Raw genomic sequence first — 16,851 nt, forward strand, 5'->3', positions numbered from 1 at the left:
TAACCCAGAGTGTGACTTGAATTTGCCTGTTTCTGACTTGGGAGTGAGACTACTACCAACTGAGTTAATTAGCTCACATGGAGGTGACTCACTGCACGACTCTCTGCTGAGCATATCTGGACTCCATTTCTCTTACATGGTGCCCTATTGGAAGAGCTGAGGCTTCCTGAAAGGTTTACTGCACATGAGTTTGTGAATCCGCTTGTCTTTACTTCAGTGTACAGCAGATCCAGTTGGTCTTGTTTATATGCCAGGAAAAGCCTGTCGCACCCGACTCTAAGGAACATACGTGCATGCAGTGGCTTTTCCGTTAGTTGCCCAGAGCCACAGGCAAGGGAATGGAAGTGAATTGAGAAGTGTCTGGCTAATTCAGCACTTCTAGCCATCAATTTCACGCTGGGAATCATTCTACAGAGCCCTGCACATGGCGTGATTTTGCTCTGGAAGGTGACAGTAATCATTAAATACATATGTGACACGTTTAAGTGTTTTCAGGATGCATGTCACGTGACTAGTGTTAAAGCAACTGCCATTATGCTGAACCTGGAGAGCTTGCAATAGTCAACAGGCACACAAAATTTAATGGATTGACGTCATGCCAGTTTCCAACTAAAGCAAAAAAAATCAGAGTTAACATGCAAAGTTGGCAATCTTTTAACCCTGTTGCTAGATTTATAAGTTCCTTTTACCCTGAATAAACAAGGTTGCCGCTGTTAAAATATGATTTAAGATCACCTACCATTCTGTTTACACTGCCATTCCAGTGAGTGCAACGTCAGGCTGGGTCCTGGGAAGGGTGGCTTGGGTGCCTGTCCAGTTCAAGCTCAGAGAGCACTTGTAAAATACAAATTAGCAGGCCTTGAGGGTCATAGCTGCACGTTGCATGGAGCTTTGTCAAAAAAAAGACAGAGAAGAATTTTAACTGGTTCCTTTGTCAAAGAAAACAGTGGTGCTTGGTGCCATTATCCTCAACCCGCGACTAACTTATGCAAGGCCCACCCAGGTATCAGCCTCTCCAGCTGGCTCCACTTAGGAGCTGGACAATTCCAACCCCCCACCCTACTGCCGATCCCTTCTCTCCACTTCCCCCCCCCCCAACCTACTGACAACTCAATACCCCAAGGTCAATGATTTGGCAGATGGAGTTTGCCAGCTGCATGCTGAAGAGGCCTGGTCCTCAACATGGCTTGAAATGACTTACGTACAGAATGCTGTAATTTTCAGCTACATGTGTAAATCATTATAATCAGCCTTCAGTGCTTTTCAGCTGAACCAGTCTAACCTTTCCTTGTTTTCCTAATTCCGCTCTTCTAATTCAGTTCTGGTGGAAATGAAATTTATAATATAGGCATTTATAGTGAGATATTCACAATCTCACCTGACTCCTAGAAGATAGCATCTGTGCCCACCTATGTATCTGCCAAACTCCATAAATGACAGGATACAATTAGGCCTTATCCGTCCTCAAAACCAAATTGAGTAGATTTACAGTAACTGGTAGATTCACCAAAAACTGACTCTGAGAGAACTGCATGAGGCTTGTAAAATGGTGCTCTGCTCCCCTGTCCATGAGGCCAAAGCACAGAGGCCTTGGTAGGATGTGAGGGTCGGGGTGTCTCTGGAGGAATGGTGGAAATTCTCTGATTTTCTCATGCTCATTTGGAGAAGATTCAAAGGGGCTTCCTCAATCCAAGGCAAAGCAAAGCTCTATTAAGTAGTACCATTGATAAAATTACAACTCTAAATTACAACATCCTTTACCACATTCAGATAAAATGAGAAACGTCATTTCCACTATCAATACCATCTGGACCGCTGAATTCCTCCAGCTTTCAGTGTGTGTAGGTCCAGATTTCCAGTGTCTGTAGTCTCTCTTGTGTATCTTCACACTCTAGGAAACTAATTGAAAAGCTTTTTGAAAAGTGTGTTGATGGTTTTGGGACTAAAGATATTTTAGTTGGTTTTAAAACTACATTTTGTTACATCTTACTCCAAGGATTTCTTGCTTTTGCTGGATGTTCTGTTGTTATTTGTTTGCATTCTCAGTACATGAAATGGTATAGGTAGAAATTCTATGGTCCAGATAGAAGGCTAAAGTCTGGCCTGCTTTATCACTCTAGTCCAAGCTTTCACTGAGGTCCACGTCAGAGGAGACTAGTGTTCACCACTTCCTCACAAGTTTGGCTCCTATAGAATTGAATCATCTGTGGCGTGCATTTAACATCTGGAACAGAAGCATTTCTTTCCATTATCACAGCTTGAACCTTTCATGTTCTTGGTTTATTCCAAGATACCGCAGGGAAGATCTGCTGCCTCAAGCAGTCTGCTGTTTGTATCCAGAAAATGTCAAAAGGCAATGCTGGGGGGTGGGGGGAGCTACTTTCATCTCCATTATCCCAGACAGAATCAGAATCAGTATTTGGTTTAATATCACCAGTGTATATTGTGAATTTTGTTGACATTGCGGCAGCAGTACAATGTGATACATAATAGAGAAAAAAAACTGTGAATTATAGAAAGTATACATGTAATAATTAAATTAACTAAGTAATGCAGAAATTAGAAATAAAGAAGTAGTTTTCATGGGTTCATTGATCATTCAGAAGTCAGATGGCTGTTCCTGAGTCATTGAGTGTGTGCCTTCACGTTTCTGTACCTCCTTCCTGATCGTAGCATTGAGAACAAGGGATGACCAGGGTGGTGGTCCATCATCCTTAATGATGGACGCTGCCTTTTTGAGGCATTGATCCTTGAAGGATACTACAGACGTTGGTGCTCACAATGGAGCTGACCAAGTTTATAGCAGCCTTCTTCGATCCTGTGCAGTAGCCACCTCTCCCCCTGCTGTGACGTAGCCAGTTACCCAGCAGGTTTCCTTCCAAGTCACACACCATCCCAATTTAGGAAAGTATCACAGTTCCTTCACTGTTTCTGGATTTAATATCCCTACCTAACATCACAACTGGAGTTCCTACGCCAAAAGAATTTTACAGATGCAACATGATGGCTCATTACTACCTTCTCAAGGACAATTAGGGATGGACCATAAATCCTGGCCATTTCAGAAATGCCAGCAGTGCAAAGATGCATAAGTATAAACTTCTGATATGAAAAGTCATGATGGCTAATATGAGGGGGCATAATTTTAAGGTGAATGGAGGAAAGTCAGAGTTAAGTATTTCAGACAGAGACTGATGAGTGCATGCGAAGTGCTGCCAGAGGTGGTCGTAGAGGCAAATACATTCAGAAACTCTTATATAGGCATATAGATTACAGAAAAATGGAGAGCTGCGTAGAAAAGAAGGGTTATATTGACCTTGGAGTAGGTCAAAAAGATGGCATAACATCGTGGGCTGAAGGATCTATATAGTGCTGTAATGTTCTATGTTCAATGAAAACGATGGCACAAAGTTCTCTGAATCGCAAGCCATCAGCCATGCAATGACTTCTTTATGTTTGCATCTGAGCTGCTACCCTACCTGCACATAAATGCATGTTCTGGCTTTCCCACTATGGTAATGTGGTAGATCCTAGAAAGACCTGGCTGTGTTCCCAAGTTGTATTAGCATTTGATAGGTTTATATGGATGAACATATGGGAAAAATTGTCTCTGTCTAGCTCTGTTACATTGCTGCCAATGCTTTAGCTTCCCTTCAAAAGTTTAAAGTTCAAAGTAAATTTATTGTCAAAGTACATATATATTACCATATGCTACATTAAAATTCACTTTTTGCAGGCATTTATGTAAAAATAAAGAAAGATAGAAAACCTGGTAATTTACAGTATTGTTTATAATATATAATACAATAAAAACTATACATAAACAGAGACTGACAAATAACCAATGTACAAAAGAATACAAATTGTACAAATAAAACCAATAATATTGGGAACACGTTTTAAACGGTCTTTGAAAGTGAGTTTGTAGGTCGTAGGATCAGCTCAGAGTTGTGGTGAGTGGCATTTCAGAATCTTGATGGTTATAGGGTAATAATTGTTCCTGAACCAAGTGGTGTGGGACTCACAGCTTCAGAGAGCAGGAGGTACAGAAACCGGATGGTGGGGGCCCTTGAAGATGAATGCTGCTTTCTTGCAGCAGTGCTCCATGTGGATATACTCAATGGTGGGAAAGGCTTTGCCTGTGATGGACTGAGCAGCATCAGCTGCTTTCTGTAGTCTTTTCCACTCCTGGGCGTTAATGTTTCAATGTCAGGCCATGATGCAGCTAGTCAGGATACTCTCCACTGAACATCTATAGAAGTTTGTCAAAGTTTTTGGTGGCATGCTGAATGTACTCACACTTCTAAGGCAGTAGAGGAGACGTTGTGCCTTCTTTGTAACAACACTTCCATGCTGGTCTCAGGATCGGTCCTCGGAAATGCTGCTTAAGCTACTCACCCTCTCCACCTTTGGTCCTCGAATGAAAACTGACTCATGAGCCCCCAGCTTCTTCCTCCTGTTGACAACCAACTCCTTGGTTTCACCGACACTGAGTGGTTGTTGTTGTGGCACATGCACTGAATTCTCACCCAATCCTCTGTCACAGCCAGTGTATTACCCTCATCTCATTCTCTATTGGCCAGCCTCCCATCTTCCAGCTTGCAGCAAATTTAAATCACACTCTTTGTATTATTTCTCAAAGCATTTCCTATTTGCGTTACAGCTATGTCCTTGATGATCTTCACTAATTACATACCCAAGTGAAATATTTCCTATCCTTGTCCTGAAAACCTGCCTGAGCACTATCGACCATCCTTGGTGCTTTCTCTTTCGCTAACACGGTCTTTCCCATGCCAGCACAGGTTACCATGCTGGTTGCATCTCAGCCTGGTGTGGAGACACCAGTCACAGGAATGGATTACAGCCCAGTGCCTCACAGGAAAGGCCTTCCCTGACACTGAGCACATCTACAAGAGGTGCTGCCACAAGAAAGCAGCATCAACCATCGAGGGCATTCAGCATCCAGGCCATCAAGATACTGGTCCCACACCACCATATTCAGGAACAGTTATTACCCCTCAAACGTCAGGCCCCTGAGCCAGCATGGATAGCTTCACTCACCTCAACACTGAACTGACCACTGAACACAACTTATGGATTCACTTTCAAGGACTTTACAACTCATGACCTTAGTATTATTTATTTACCTATAGATTATTATTATTATTTGTTATTTTGTATTTGCACAATTTGTCTTCTTTTGCGCATCAGTTGTTTGTCAGTCTTTGTGTGTAGTTTCTCATTGATTCTGTTCTATTGTGAATGCCTGCAAGAAAGTGAATCTCAAGGTAGCAGATGGTGCCATCTGTGTAGTTTGATAATAAATTTACTTTGAACTTTGAACAAAGTGACCAAACCTTCAACTGCTGATGCAGTTCGCTCTAGATTTTCATCCCAGTCCTTTATGTCTCTCCATTCTCTCCCCTTCTTCAATGTATCCTTTCAATTAAGCCTTTAGTTATCACAGTCACATCCCTGTTCCACTGGTTGTATCCTTACATCTTCGTGACTTCCCCCCGCCCCCCCCCCCCCATGGCCGACCGTTTGCTGAATCATTGGTTCTATTTAATTGCTGTTGTAAAAATTCCAAGTCTGCCACACTGCAGTGCAACTCACTGAATGGTCTATGTAATGCTGGTTTTTCCTCTTTAACTAGAGCTTAAGGCGCAGACAAAACAATAATGTATAGGTCATAAAAATTCACATAGCTGCATATGTACAAACAGAGCACCAGAGGTAACAGTTTGCATTTATATAGCACAATGCATAGAAAAATGTCTCAAAACACTTACATGTAAGCATGAGCTGGGGAAGCAGTTCTAACAGAGATTTCCAATATTTAGCGTATTTTTAAATCGTCAGCTGACTGAGAGGAATAAATAAAAATTCTGTGCTTAGTGTTGGCAAAGGAAAGAAATGAGATGGGAATATGAAGCATTTCTGCTTTTGGTATCACTTACATACAATATCTACCTTGCTGACATTGTTCCAGCCAAAAATAATGAAATAATTGAACAAAACTTTCAAGTACAGTCAAGGCAGAAGCTGGTGGAAAAGTAACATGTCTCTTCTTACCTAATAATTTTTAAATAGACTTTTCTTATATGCCTGGTAAATATGAAATATATAAAGTTAATACATTCTGTTAGAGGATATATCTTGAGATAGTTTGTTCCACTGTCAAAGATCTGTAAAGTGTGTTAGCTACCAGATGCTAACAGCCAGAAAAAGGTGTGCATTGTGTTCATCTGGACCTTTGTAGAAGCAGCGCACTCATAAATTGTCAAGAGACAGGAAATAGCTCTCTTTTTTTTCTCAAAGAGAACTTGAAACTTTTTCTCCCTTCCTGCGCTTGCTTGCTAATAGCACGAATAAAACTTTTAATTAGCGTGGATCTTTGAACAGCTCAGGCTCATTGACAAATGATTTAGAGGATCCCTTTATTCAGTAGCTGACAAGGACAGAATTTAAAGGGAGCTTTATTACCAAAGAAGCTTGGGGCAACTTGAAGGTGAGAAAGCTAACCCTCCCTTGGGCTGCCCTGCTTCTCTCTCTGAAGAGGCTGGGTCTGCAATTATCCTTTGGCATTTGGTGATAAAACTGGCAGGAATGAACATATCATTTACTTTGCGTGACAACAGAAGAGTTGCCCCCTTTGAGACCAAAAGTCACTGAAACCATTTGCTACAGGCAAGCAGTGAAGGATTAATTTCCCCATGGAGGGTACAGGAAAGGTGAGAAAATTTCTCCACAACCATTTAACTCCCAAGGATTAAACTGTCTCTCCCACTTTTTGATCTCAGTGATTTACCATATTGGAAGTGGCACGGTCCTGAATGGAAAATGACCAAGCTTCCATTAACTTTAAAATTAATTAAAAGAATAAACTACAACCTTAAAATAACTATTTTAAGTAGGTTATCACACCACTAGGGCAGTTCATTGTCATTTGAGACTGCTTTTCATTTCAAAATTCTTAGGTTAATTCTTGGAGGATAATTTTAGGACCTAAATTCTTAGCAACACTTTATATTTCAGTTGCTGTTATCTCTCTATCCATTATACCCTGGACCATTGGTGAGGCAAGCAGATAGGAGAAGTAAGCTATATGAATAAGTGATGAATTGAGTCAATCCAACAATTTAGAATAATAATGGAAATTAATCATTGCTTCTTTCAGGCTTTTCACTAAATCAGGTTATCAAGTTCTATCTCAGGGGTAAACCGCAGAATTATTGTTAGTAATATTTGAGGATGTGGACATTGATGTGTTAAAATCAATGAATGGCTGATACTAAAAAAAATGCTTAATCACTCTTGTTCTCAGGTGTGGGAGAACAAAGGTTCAATCCTCTGCCAGGCTCAGACAATTGGGCCTTGGCGTCTGTTAGTGATTGCCTCCCAATTTGGTGTTGTAATAGGGCTCTGAGGCACTTCCAATAAATCTGCTTTTGTTCAGAATTCCAGAAATAGCTGTTACTTCCCCTCAGTCATAATTTTATCACCGAATTCATTGGAGACATGAGAGAATAGAAAAAAAAACTTTGATGATGAACCCCTGCAGTCATCGCAGCTTGATTTCACCTGGTATGAACGAGCGGCAGTCAGTAACTGGTCATTAACAGGAGAAAGTCTGCATTTGCTAACTGGTCATTATCTTCTTTCTGTTTCTATCTCTAAATAAGTATAATAGGCATTGTGGGGTGGTAGATGTTTTCCTTCCATTGTACTGCTTCTACTGTGGTACAAGTTGCACATCGCTATAAGGCCAGTAGAATTAGGCCATTTGGCCCATCAAGTCTGTTCCATGGCTGATTTATTATCCCTTTCAACCCCATTCTCCTGCCTCCTCCTCATAAGCTTTGATGCCCTTACTAATCAAGAACATATCAACCTCTGCTTTAAATACGCCCAATGATTTCCCTTCCACAGTTGTCTGTGGCAATGAATTCACCACCCTCAGGATGTAAATTCCTATTCATCTCTGTTCTAAAGGGACGTCCTTGTATTCTGAGGCAATGCGTCTTGACCTATACTTCCTCACTATTGGAAAGATCCTTGCCACATACACTCTATCTAGGCCTCTCAATATTCAATAGGTTTTAATAAGATCACTCCTCATTCTTCTAAACTCCAGTGAGTACAGGACCAGGTCCATCAAATGTTTCTCATATTCCCTTTTCGTTCCCAGAATCATTCTCATGAATCTTGTCAGGACCCTCTCCAACCTTTCTGATGTAAGGGGTCCGAAACTACTCACAATATTCCAAGAGTGGTCTGACCTGACCGGTGCTTTATAAAGCCTCAGGAATATCAAAACATAATAATGATACTGAGATCCACCAGTAAGGCATCAAAACAGTTAACAGCTGACTTTCAATGCTGATAACATCCACACAGAAAGCCGTTCTCTTACTTGTTCTTGAAGAGAAACATGTGAATTAACATCTAGCTGTTTTATAAGTAGACTTCTGTTGTGGAGAACAGGAGAGCTGCAGATCTCTCCGTTCCTTTGGCAGAACTTGCATCAAAGGGACAACTTGAATTTGGACTAACTGATGTATCAACTGGCTGGCTGAGTAAATAAAAACAAGCAGAGAACAGAGAAGCATATGAACATCCTCTGAGTGAAAAATAATTACATTCTGACCTGTCCTAGTGCTTAAATAGGTTCGATATCCTAAATCAGTATGACATCCCTTCCTGCTCTATAATGCAAAGCAATATTTATGTTTAAGCCATCTCAGAAAACTGGCAAAAGGATTGCATCATTACAAATAACTGAAAAACCAAGATTTACAATCTGAGCATATTGCAACATATACTCTGCATTATTGGCCAAGCAGCTGCTTGCTGTGGTCAGTTGACTTGCATAAATCATCAAGCTTTTCTGTCTGTGATTGATATCACAAATCCTTTCAAGTCAATATTTCATAAATCATTTATGTGCTGATTTGTCTCAGTTTAAAGCTCGGAAGCAAGTATGAGCAGTTAATTTGGTTTTTGTTTCTGTTGTGCTTTATGCGGTACTATGTCATTTACCTAGACTGAGAAAAGACCATCATCTCCAGCAACCTATAGTTATGTTTTTCTGATACGTGTCTCAAAGCTTGGATTTGGATGGTGAAGTTGTCAGAAAAACACTGGTTGAGCTCGTTGGTTGTAATGACAGGAGGCAGGGATGTACATTGTACCAATGAACATCTAGTTCATTGAGAGGAGGGGTTAGAAAGAATCACAACAGCTTGGAATTTTATTTACACGATGCCTTTTAACTTGCAGTTGGTCAATGGGAATGAATAGAAGATCTCTCAGATTATGACCGCCCTGAATAAATTAAGAATACCTCCTGTGCCAAGGCAAAAAGCATCATACGGTGTTCTGGCTAATTAGAGCGGACGTGGGTTTTCCAGGTAAGTACCTCTTTTCTTGTTAAGTTCATTAAACTCTGGTGTTGGAACATGTTGTTCTCAGCCATGACTTCAAAGTTCGTTTCTGAATTAGCTCTGAGGAGCTGTGAAGCTGTCTATGGCATTGATCGCCATTGTCAGTTCAAACACACTGTAGGTAGGACATTCACACTTGTGCTGGCTAATTCTTCCCTGTAATACCCAGGGAGTGGTAGTTGTTTGAGGTTCCTGTTGCTTCAGATTAAGTTCCATTACTCCATAAAACATAAGAGTAGAATTAGGCCTTTCAGCACATCGAGTCTGCTCTGCCATTCCATCATGGCTGATTTATTTCCCTCTCAACCCAATTCTTCTACCTTCCCCCATAAGTGTTAACGCCCTTACTAATCAAGAACCTATCAACCTCCACTTTAAATCTACCCAGCGACTTGGCTTCCACAGCCATCTGTAGCAATGTATTCCCCAGATTCACCACCCTGAGTTCCAACAATCCCGTCACACGGTTATGAAAGGTCATATGGTGCTAATTAGGGCAGAGACTTCCTGAATCTTCCTGGCCAATATTCTTCCCTCAATCAGCTGATTAAATGATCATTCAATTCAGTCACTGGCAGTAGGACTGCTCTGTGCAAATTTACTGCTTTATTGGACACTAAATAACAGTATCTACATTTCAAAAATAATTTATCACAAGTAAAGGTCATGAGGGTATGACAAGGCGGGATATATCAGTGCAAACTCCTTCTTTTCTTTCTCAGCTGTACTTCGGGTCCTTCCCAGATTAAAGACTTCTAATAAAGTCAAAATGACGGGAATCCAGAGGAGGCTAAATATAGGAACAGACGCGGCTTTGATCACTGGCTGGATCTCAGAAGAATAATCTAAATATACTGCTCTCCCTCATTTCCATTTGAATCGTGCAGACTGTCTCAATGGAAGCCACGGTGAAATCCTGGATACCAGCATGTAGTACAGAGATACACAGATTGGCCTGCACACAAACTTCTGACATTATAGTCCTGATGTTTATGAGAAGCTGGTAAGAGAGAGTGGGGGTGGGAAGTGAGTGGAAAATGGCCAAAGAATTTAGAATAGTACTAATTTTAGTGCCAAACAGTCTTATTAACATCCTGAGGTTATGTGTTCTACACAGAAGCAGCCTAAAGGATAGTGTGCTCTGCCTAGTAGGCCGGAGCTAACCTTAACAGCGGCAGAAATGGGTTGCTTGAGGACAATCCCCTGGAATGGGAATGGTCAGAGTTCTGGCCTGGGTTAAAAGGGAAGCTGTTGATCAAGGATGTGGTGGGACTGATGTGGTGAACTACATATACCTGTCTGGACATGCCCCTCTGCTGACTGCTCCTGTGGCTCCTCCCACAGACCCCGGTATAAAGGCGATTGAGGCCGGAGCCCGGCCTCTCAGTCTCCAGGATGTAGTATGGTGGTCACTCACTGTTTGTTCCTTCTTCCAGTCAATAAAAGCCGATATCTCACCTTTATGTCTCAGAGTGAGTTATTGATGGTGCATCAACTGTGATGGACAAAAGAGATTCTACAGATGCTAGAAATACAGAATAACACGCACACAGAATGCTGGAGGAAATCAGCAGGTCTGTCAGTATCTGTAGTGAGGAATAAATGGTCAATGTTTTGGGCAGAAACCCTTCATCTGGACTGGAAAGGAAAGAGGAAGAAGCCAGAATAAGAAAGTGGCAGGAGGAGGGAAGGATTACAAGCTAGCTGAGGATAGATGAAGCTCGGTGAGATGGAAGGTTGTTGGGTGGAGGAGGGGCATGAAATGAGAAGCTGTGAAGTGATAGGTGAAAAAGGTAAAGAGCTGCAGAAGGAATCTGAAAGGAGAGGAGAGTGGACCGTGGGAGAAAGGGAAGGATGAGGGGACCAGAAGTAGGTGATAAACAGGTGAGAAGAGGAGAAGGGACAAAAGGGGAGCAGAATGGGAAATGGAAAAAGAGAGAGGGAAGAAAGATGACTGAGAGTGGCACTGGCAATTAGGAGCACATGATGGGACTGCTGTAAGCAGGGGCAGCCCTGTGACTGGGTGGAGTTTAAGATCTGTGATCCATGATTGGATGGGATATGAAATCTGTGATCTGTGATTAGGTGGGATGTAAAATCTGTGATCCATGATTGGGTGGAGTGTGCGATATGTGATCTGTGATTGGATGGGATGTGAGATCCGTGATCTGTGATTAGGTGGGTTGTGAGATCTGTGACCAAAAGTAAAGAGAGGATTTGTTTAGGGGCCATGTTTTTCTCCATGTTTTCAGGTGGAGATGTTGCACCCACATGGAGAGACAGCATCTTCATTTCCCTGCTATGTTTTACAAACCACACATAACCTGTATATTATGCTTTTGAGTAACTTTCCTAGGAAACCTCAGCTCTCCTCTGCATAAGTGCCATTCAGACAGACCAATATGCACTATCCTATATCTTATAAAAATGCCTCTATGAGCAGGTACAATCAGCTCCTTGATCATGTCCCTCTATACAATAAAATCATGGCTGATCTGAGTGCAACTCATGCATACCCCGAGTAATCTTTCAGCGCTTGTTTATCCGACTCTGTCTTAAATAATATTGAGATTGCTGTTCCTACTGCCCTTTGAGGAACATAGTTTTGAACATTCACAAATCTTGCCTTCCCTCTTTCTTCCAATATTTTTAAACAGTGTAGGTATTGTAGGAATTGGGACAAGGAAACATCTCTATGTGCATTTGTCAAGGCACTTGTTCCCATCCCTCATGCATGCAGGATGGGTTAAGAATTCAATCCATGCATTTCACTTTTAGTAGTCTAGAATCCAACTTGATCAGAGATTCCAATGTGACTGAATGGCAGTGTATCAGGGAGATATACTACAGTGGGAAATGTAACTTTACTATTGAGTTCTTTAGCTGGTGAGTTACAAATCCTTAATCTGTTGTATATTCATATCATTGAATCATGACAGGACATAGCATTGGATGAGACTAGCCAACTCACATGGTATGCATGGACTCTTTGGTAGACTTTTTCCAGTTTGTTCCAGTGCCCTACTTTTTTTGTTTAGCCCTTCAATTTTATATTATTATTATTATTGGCTTTAATCCAAGACATTGATCTAAATATTGAATCTGTTTCCACCATCCCAATCAGACAGAATACTCCAAGTCCAACTAACAAGTACAATTTCCGCAATGAATCCTGATAATAGGTCTCAGCCAGGAACATCGACTGTTTATGCCTTTGCATAGATGCTGCCTGACTTGCTGAGTTCCTCCAGCATTTTGTGTGAGTTGCTCAAGATTTCCAGCATCTGCAGAATCTCTTATGTTTACAATCATCCTAGTTAATATTCTGTAAAAAAAAACATCAGCTGTCTATGGCTTGCTTGGTAAAGCTCTTTACTAGCTCACCATCTCGGCTTGTGACACCTTCGGAAGCATGTCACTCTTTTTTTCTGCACCATCTATAAATAATGTCTTTTAGTTATTAATCTATCTCTTTAACCTTTCTACAAAAGTCTCATTTAGTATTTCTCATTGTCCTATTTTTTTAATCACTGATTTGTCCTTATGCGAGCTACAGTTCTCCTCATTGCTTAGTATGTTTCCGACTTTTATTCCTTCTATGTACTTTGAAATCATGCATGGTATCCCCAATTATAGATCGTTGATGACTGTCCAAAGGAAAAGTGATTTTGATATTACTTCCCAGAATACACTTTTGTAAACTTTTATCCAGTCTGTAAAATAGTCATCCAAATTTACTCCGTTTTGTGTTTTTCTTTAATTACATTTGCATTCTCTTTAGCCCACCATTTCTTTCCATAGCTTACTGTTTTGCCAACCAGTGCTTGGAAAGTATAACTGGCACTGGAATGTTGAACTTTGTCCCCTTGTTTGTATATTATTCATACCTTATTACAAATAGATCTATTACTAAAATGAAACTGGTTCAAAACAGTTCCAGAATGGCTTTATCCATTCTCAAAGGGGTTCCTGCATCAATCCCAACGTTTGATAATTACAAGGAAAGACTGCCAGTTCTATGTCAGATTGCACTACATTCTTATCAGTTTCATACCTGATGAAATCCGCCCAAATTCATTTCATGTTCAGCTCTTAATGACTGCAAAGAAACTTCATTTCTCGAGTAGTCACTGGATACCCTTGTACATGACAGTGTATTAACTTGTTCACAGTATTTATCAGACATCATAAAATACCAGTAAGTCTTTTTACTTTTGTGTGCATCATTTTGATGTTCATTCATCTGGCATTGTCATAGAGGATAGCACAATATTATGTAAGAAAATAGATTTACTGAGTTTTCTTTGTTTCAGAAATTTTACACTTCAAGGAAGTATTCTGCCACACAATATCTATACAATCTGAGAACAGATCTTCAGTCTGATGTGAAACTTGGAACTACACATTGCACAGCGATAGGTCTTGGTAAGTTAAAAATATGTGCTGTGTCTGTACTCCCAGATGACAATTCAGTGTAAGTTTTCCTGCTCAATCCCTGAATAACACCCAGATGGCATTGACAAAGAGGAAGTTTGTCTGACTCTCTCCAGCTTTCTTCCTTACGCAAGTAGATTGGGTGGCAAAGGAGGCATACGGCATACTTGCCTTTATCGAGCAGGGCAATGAATATGAAAGTAAGGAGGTTGTGTTGCAGCTGCATGAAGTTTTGGTTAGGCTACACTTGCGGTATTGTCTGTAATTCTGCTCACCCCATTAAAGGAAGGATGTAGAAGCTTTGGAAAGGATATAGCAGAGGTTTAGGGTAGCCAGGCAGAATCTTTCTCCCAGGCAAATACTGGAAGACATGCACTTTAAGTTGAGAGAGGAAATTTTAAGCGAGTGTGAGACAAGTTTTTTGTCACTCCCATAAACCACCTTCCATACAGTAGCTGAGTTTGCCAATGAAGCCGACTTCATTATTGACTCCAATTTCTTCTGAAAATTACTTGCTTTCCTAAAATGAAGTTTTGTTTCCTTTTTTCTTAAAACATCCTTTTCCTGGTTCCAATTTCTTTGTTGGATATTACATTGAAATGAAAAAGCTCAAGTCTGGTAGCATCGTGAACATGCCAATCATTATCTTTCCAAAGCATGTTGGTTTTTGCAAGATTGATATTCTAATGTACAATCTGACCTTCCATAATCTCTTCCTCGTGCTACAGTTTAAGAGCATAAGTTTCTTTCCTAGCTCTTCTCTTTCATTAATATAATTGTAGAAATTGCCCGACCTACAAAGATAAATGTTATCATACCTTGCCTTATTTCATTCTTGTTAGTCAGATCATAAAGAATTCTCACTTAGGACACAAAGCACCATCATTTTTTACCACTCATCACAGCCCTCCTCGTGGTTTAGTGGTCCCACATTTTCACAGACTTTTCGGCAAAAAAAAAGAACTTCTGAATTTTTTATTCGGTTTTCTAGTGTCACATTGATGGTGCCTGGTTCTGCTTGTTCCCACAAATATCACTGGAGATGCAGAAGCAGATTCTCTCTAGCTTCAGCACACCGATTGTTTGAGAACCAAATTAGTGCAATGGAAGTATATGTTCATAGTATGAGTGATGTTTTCCTGGTTATTGTTAAACTGTCTAGTGTACGGGGAACACCTGCTGGAAGAGCAGGCATGTAGGCACATCATATCACTCAGCAGGCAGTATTACTCTCCTATAAAACAGGACGTCAGCTCTTCAGTTAAGGCCCCCTTATAACCTTAAAAAGCAGCAGGAACATTTCCCAACTAGAACCCCCTTTCCTTAATAAGTTTTACTTACAGAGTTTCCCAACTATTAACCAATTATTTGCTGATACGTTTTCATATTGGCTGTGGCTAACAATTCTATAGACGTGTAAGGTTTCTGTATTTAGTTAAATCATTAAATTATGAGAAGTGCTGTGTTAAGTCCTGAGGGCTTTTTTTTTCATAACTTCAAGCTTTCTCTCCTAGTGCCTTGAACTTGGGGAGGGCACAGACAGACAGACAGACAGACAGACATACTTTATTGATCCCGAAGGAAATTGGGTTTCGTTACAGCCGCACCAACCAAGAGTAGTGAAGAAATATAGCAATATAAAACCATAAAGAATTAAATAATAATAAGTTAATCATGCCAAGTGAAAAAATAATTCCAGGACCAGCCTATTGGCTCAGGGTATCTGACAGTCCAAGGGAGGAGTTGTAAAGTTTGATGGCCACAGGTAGGAATGACTTCCTATGACGCTCAGTGTTACATCTCGGTGGACTCCCTGAGTACTACTTGATCAGGAGAATGAGCAGATGTCACAGGAAATAGGGTAAACAACTGGAAAAGTAAGGAAGAGAAGGGAAAGGAGGGTTCCCAGCAGAAAGACAAATACACTCACAAAGTTCAGGAAGTTGTTCTCCTACCTGAGCCACGTACAGTAAATGGCAGGATCCTTGGGAGCATTAGGGTGAAAGTCTACAGCTCTCTGAAAATGGCAACTCAAGTCAATGGGTTGGTAAGGAAGACTTGTCTTCATCTGTCAGGGTGTTGAGTACATCAGAAATTCATATCTCAGCTGTATGATACTTTAGTTAGGCCATATTTAGAGTGGTGCATGCATTTCTTGTCACCATGTTCCAGGAAGGATATGGAAGCCATGAGGAGGGAGCAAACAATTCACCAGCCTGATCCCAGGATTAGACAATATTAGTTATAAGTTATAAAGAGAGGTTAGACAAACTTGGTCTGTTTTCTCTAGAGAGTTAGAGGCTAAGGAGTGACCTGACAGGAGTATATAAAATAAAGAAATCCAAAGAGAGGGTAGATAGCCAGAACCTTTTCCTTAAGGAGGAAGTATCAGATATTAGGGAGCATAGCTTTAAGGTGAAAGAAAGTTTAGAAGAGATTTACAAGGCAATTTTTTTTTACACAGAAGGTGATACATTCCTGGAACACATTAGATGAAGATGTGTTCAACAGTGATGTTTGAGTCATTTAGACAGATGTCAACACAAGGGAAAGGAAGGAAATAGATCATATGCATGCTTAAGAGATTTAGTTTAATTTGGCATTAGTTTAATAAGGCACAAAGATCATGGGCAGAAGAGCCCTTGCCTAGAGTGTACTGCTTTATATTCTACACTCTATGTCATCTTAGTGGAATGTGAAAAAATGTGGTTTGAGAATGGCATCATTGTTATGGTTTCAGTCTTCCTATAAGCCATAGATTCAGTAATGTGTCCTGCAAGTCTGGCAACCCTTATCTCTTCACTGTATCAAGGAGACACAAAGAGAGTCTTTCCTCTACGTTTAGCCCTGAATCCAAATGGGTACATGAGACTTGTAGCAGCGTTAAATGTGAGAGGGTGTGTTGGAGTCCTCATTGATAAAGATTCATGAGGGGTGAACAATGGCAATGTGGTGTTTAGGTGGCATCTAC

The 16,851-nt window shown here is 40.6% G+C and overlaps 1 long non-coding RNA gene across 2 annotated transcripts in view; it reads left to right on the plus strand.

Annotated features, from left to right (window-relative positions):
• The window catches only part of LOC132401559 (uncharacterized), an 84,357-nt gene that overhangs the window by 22,635 nt on the left and 44,871 nt on the right, over positions 1-16,851 (plus strand). For both annotated transcript variants that reach the window (XR_009514609.1, XR_009514610.1), the window contains exons 2-3: positions 9,283-9,413; positions 13,760-13,871. This is a non-coding gene — a long non-coding RNA (uncharacterized LOC132401559). The remainder of the gene's footprint in view (positions 1-9,282; positions 9,414-13,759; positions 13,872-16,851) is intronic.

Source organism: Hypanus sabinus, chromosome 11 (genome assembly GCF_030144855.1).
Source record: "Hypanus sabinus isolate sHypSab1 chromosome 11, sHypSab1.hap1, whole genome shotgun sequence".
NCBI lineage: Eukaryota > Metazoa > Chordata > Chondrichthyes > Myliobatiformes > Dasyatidae > Hypanus > Hypanus sabinus.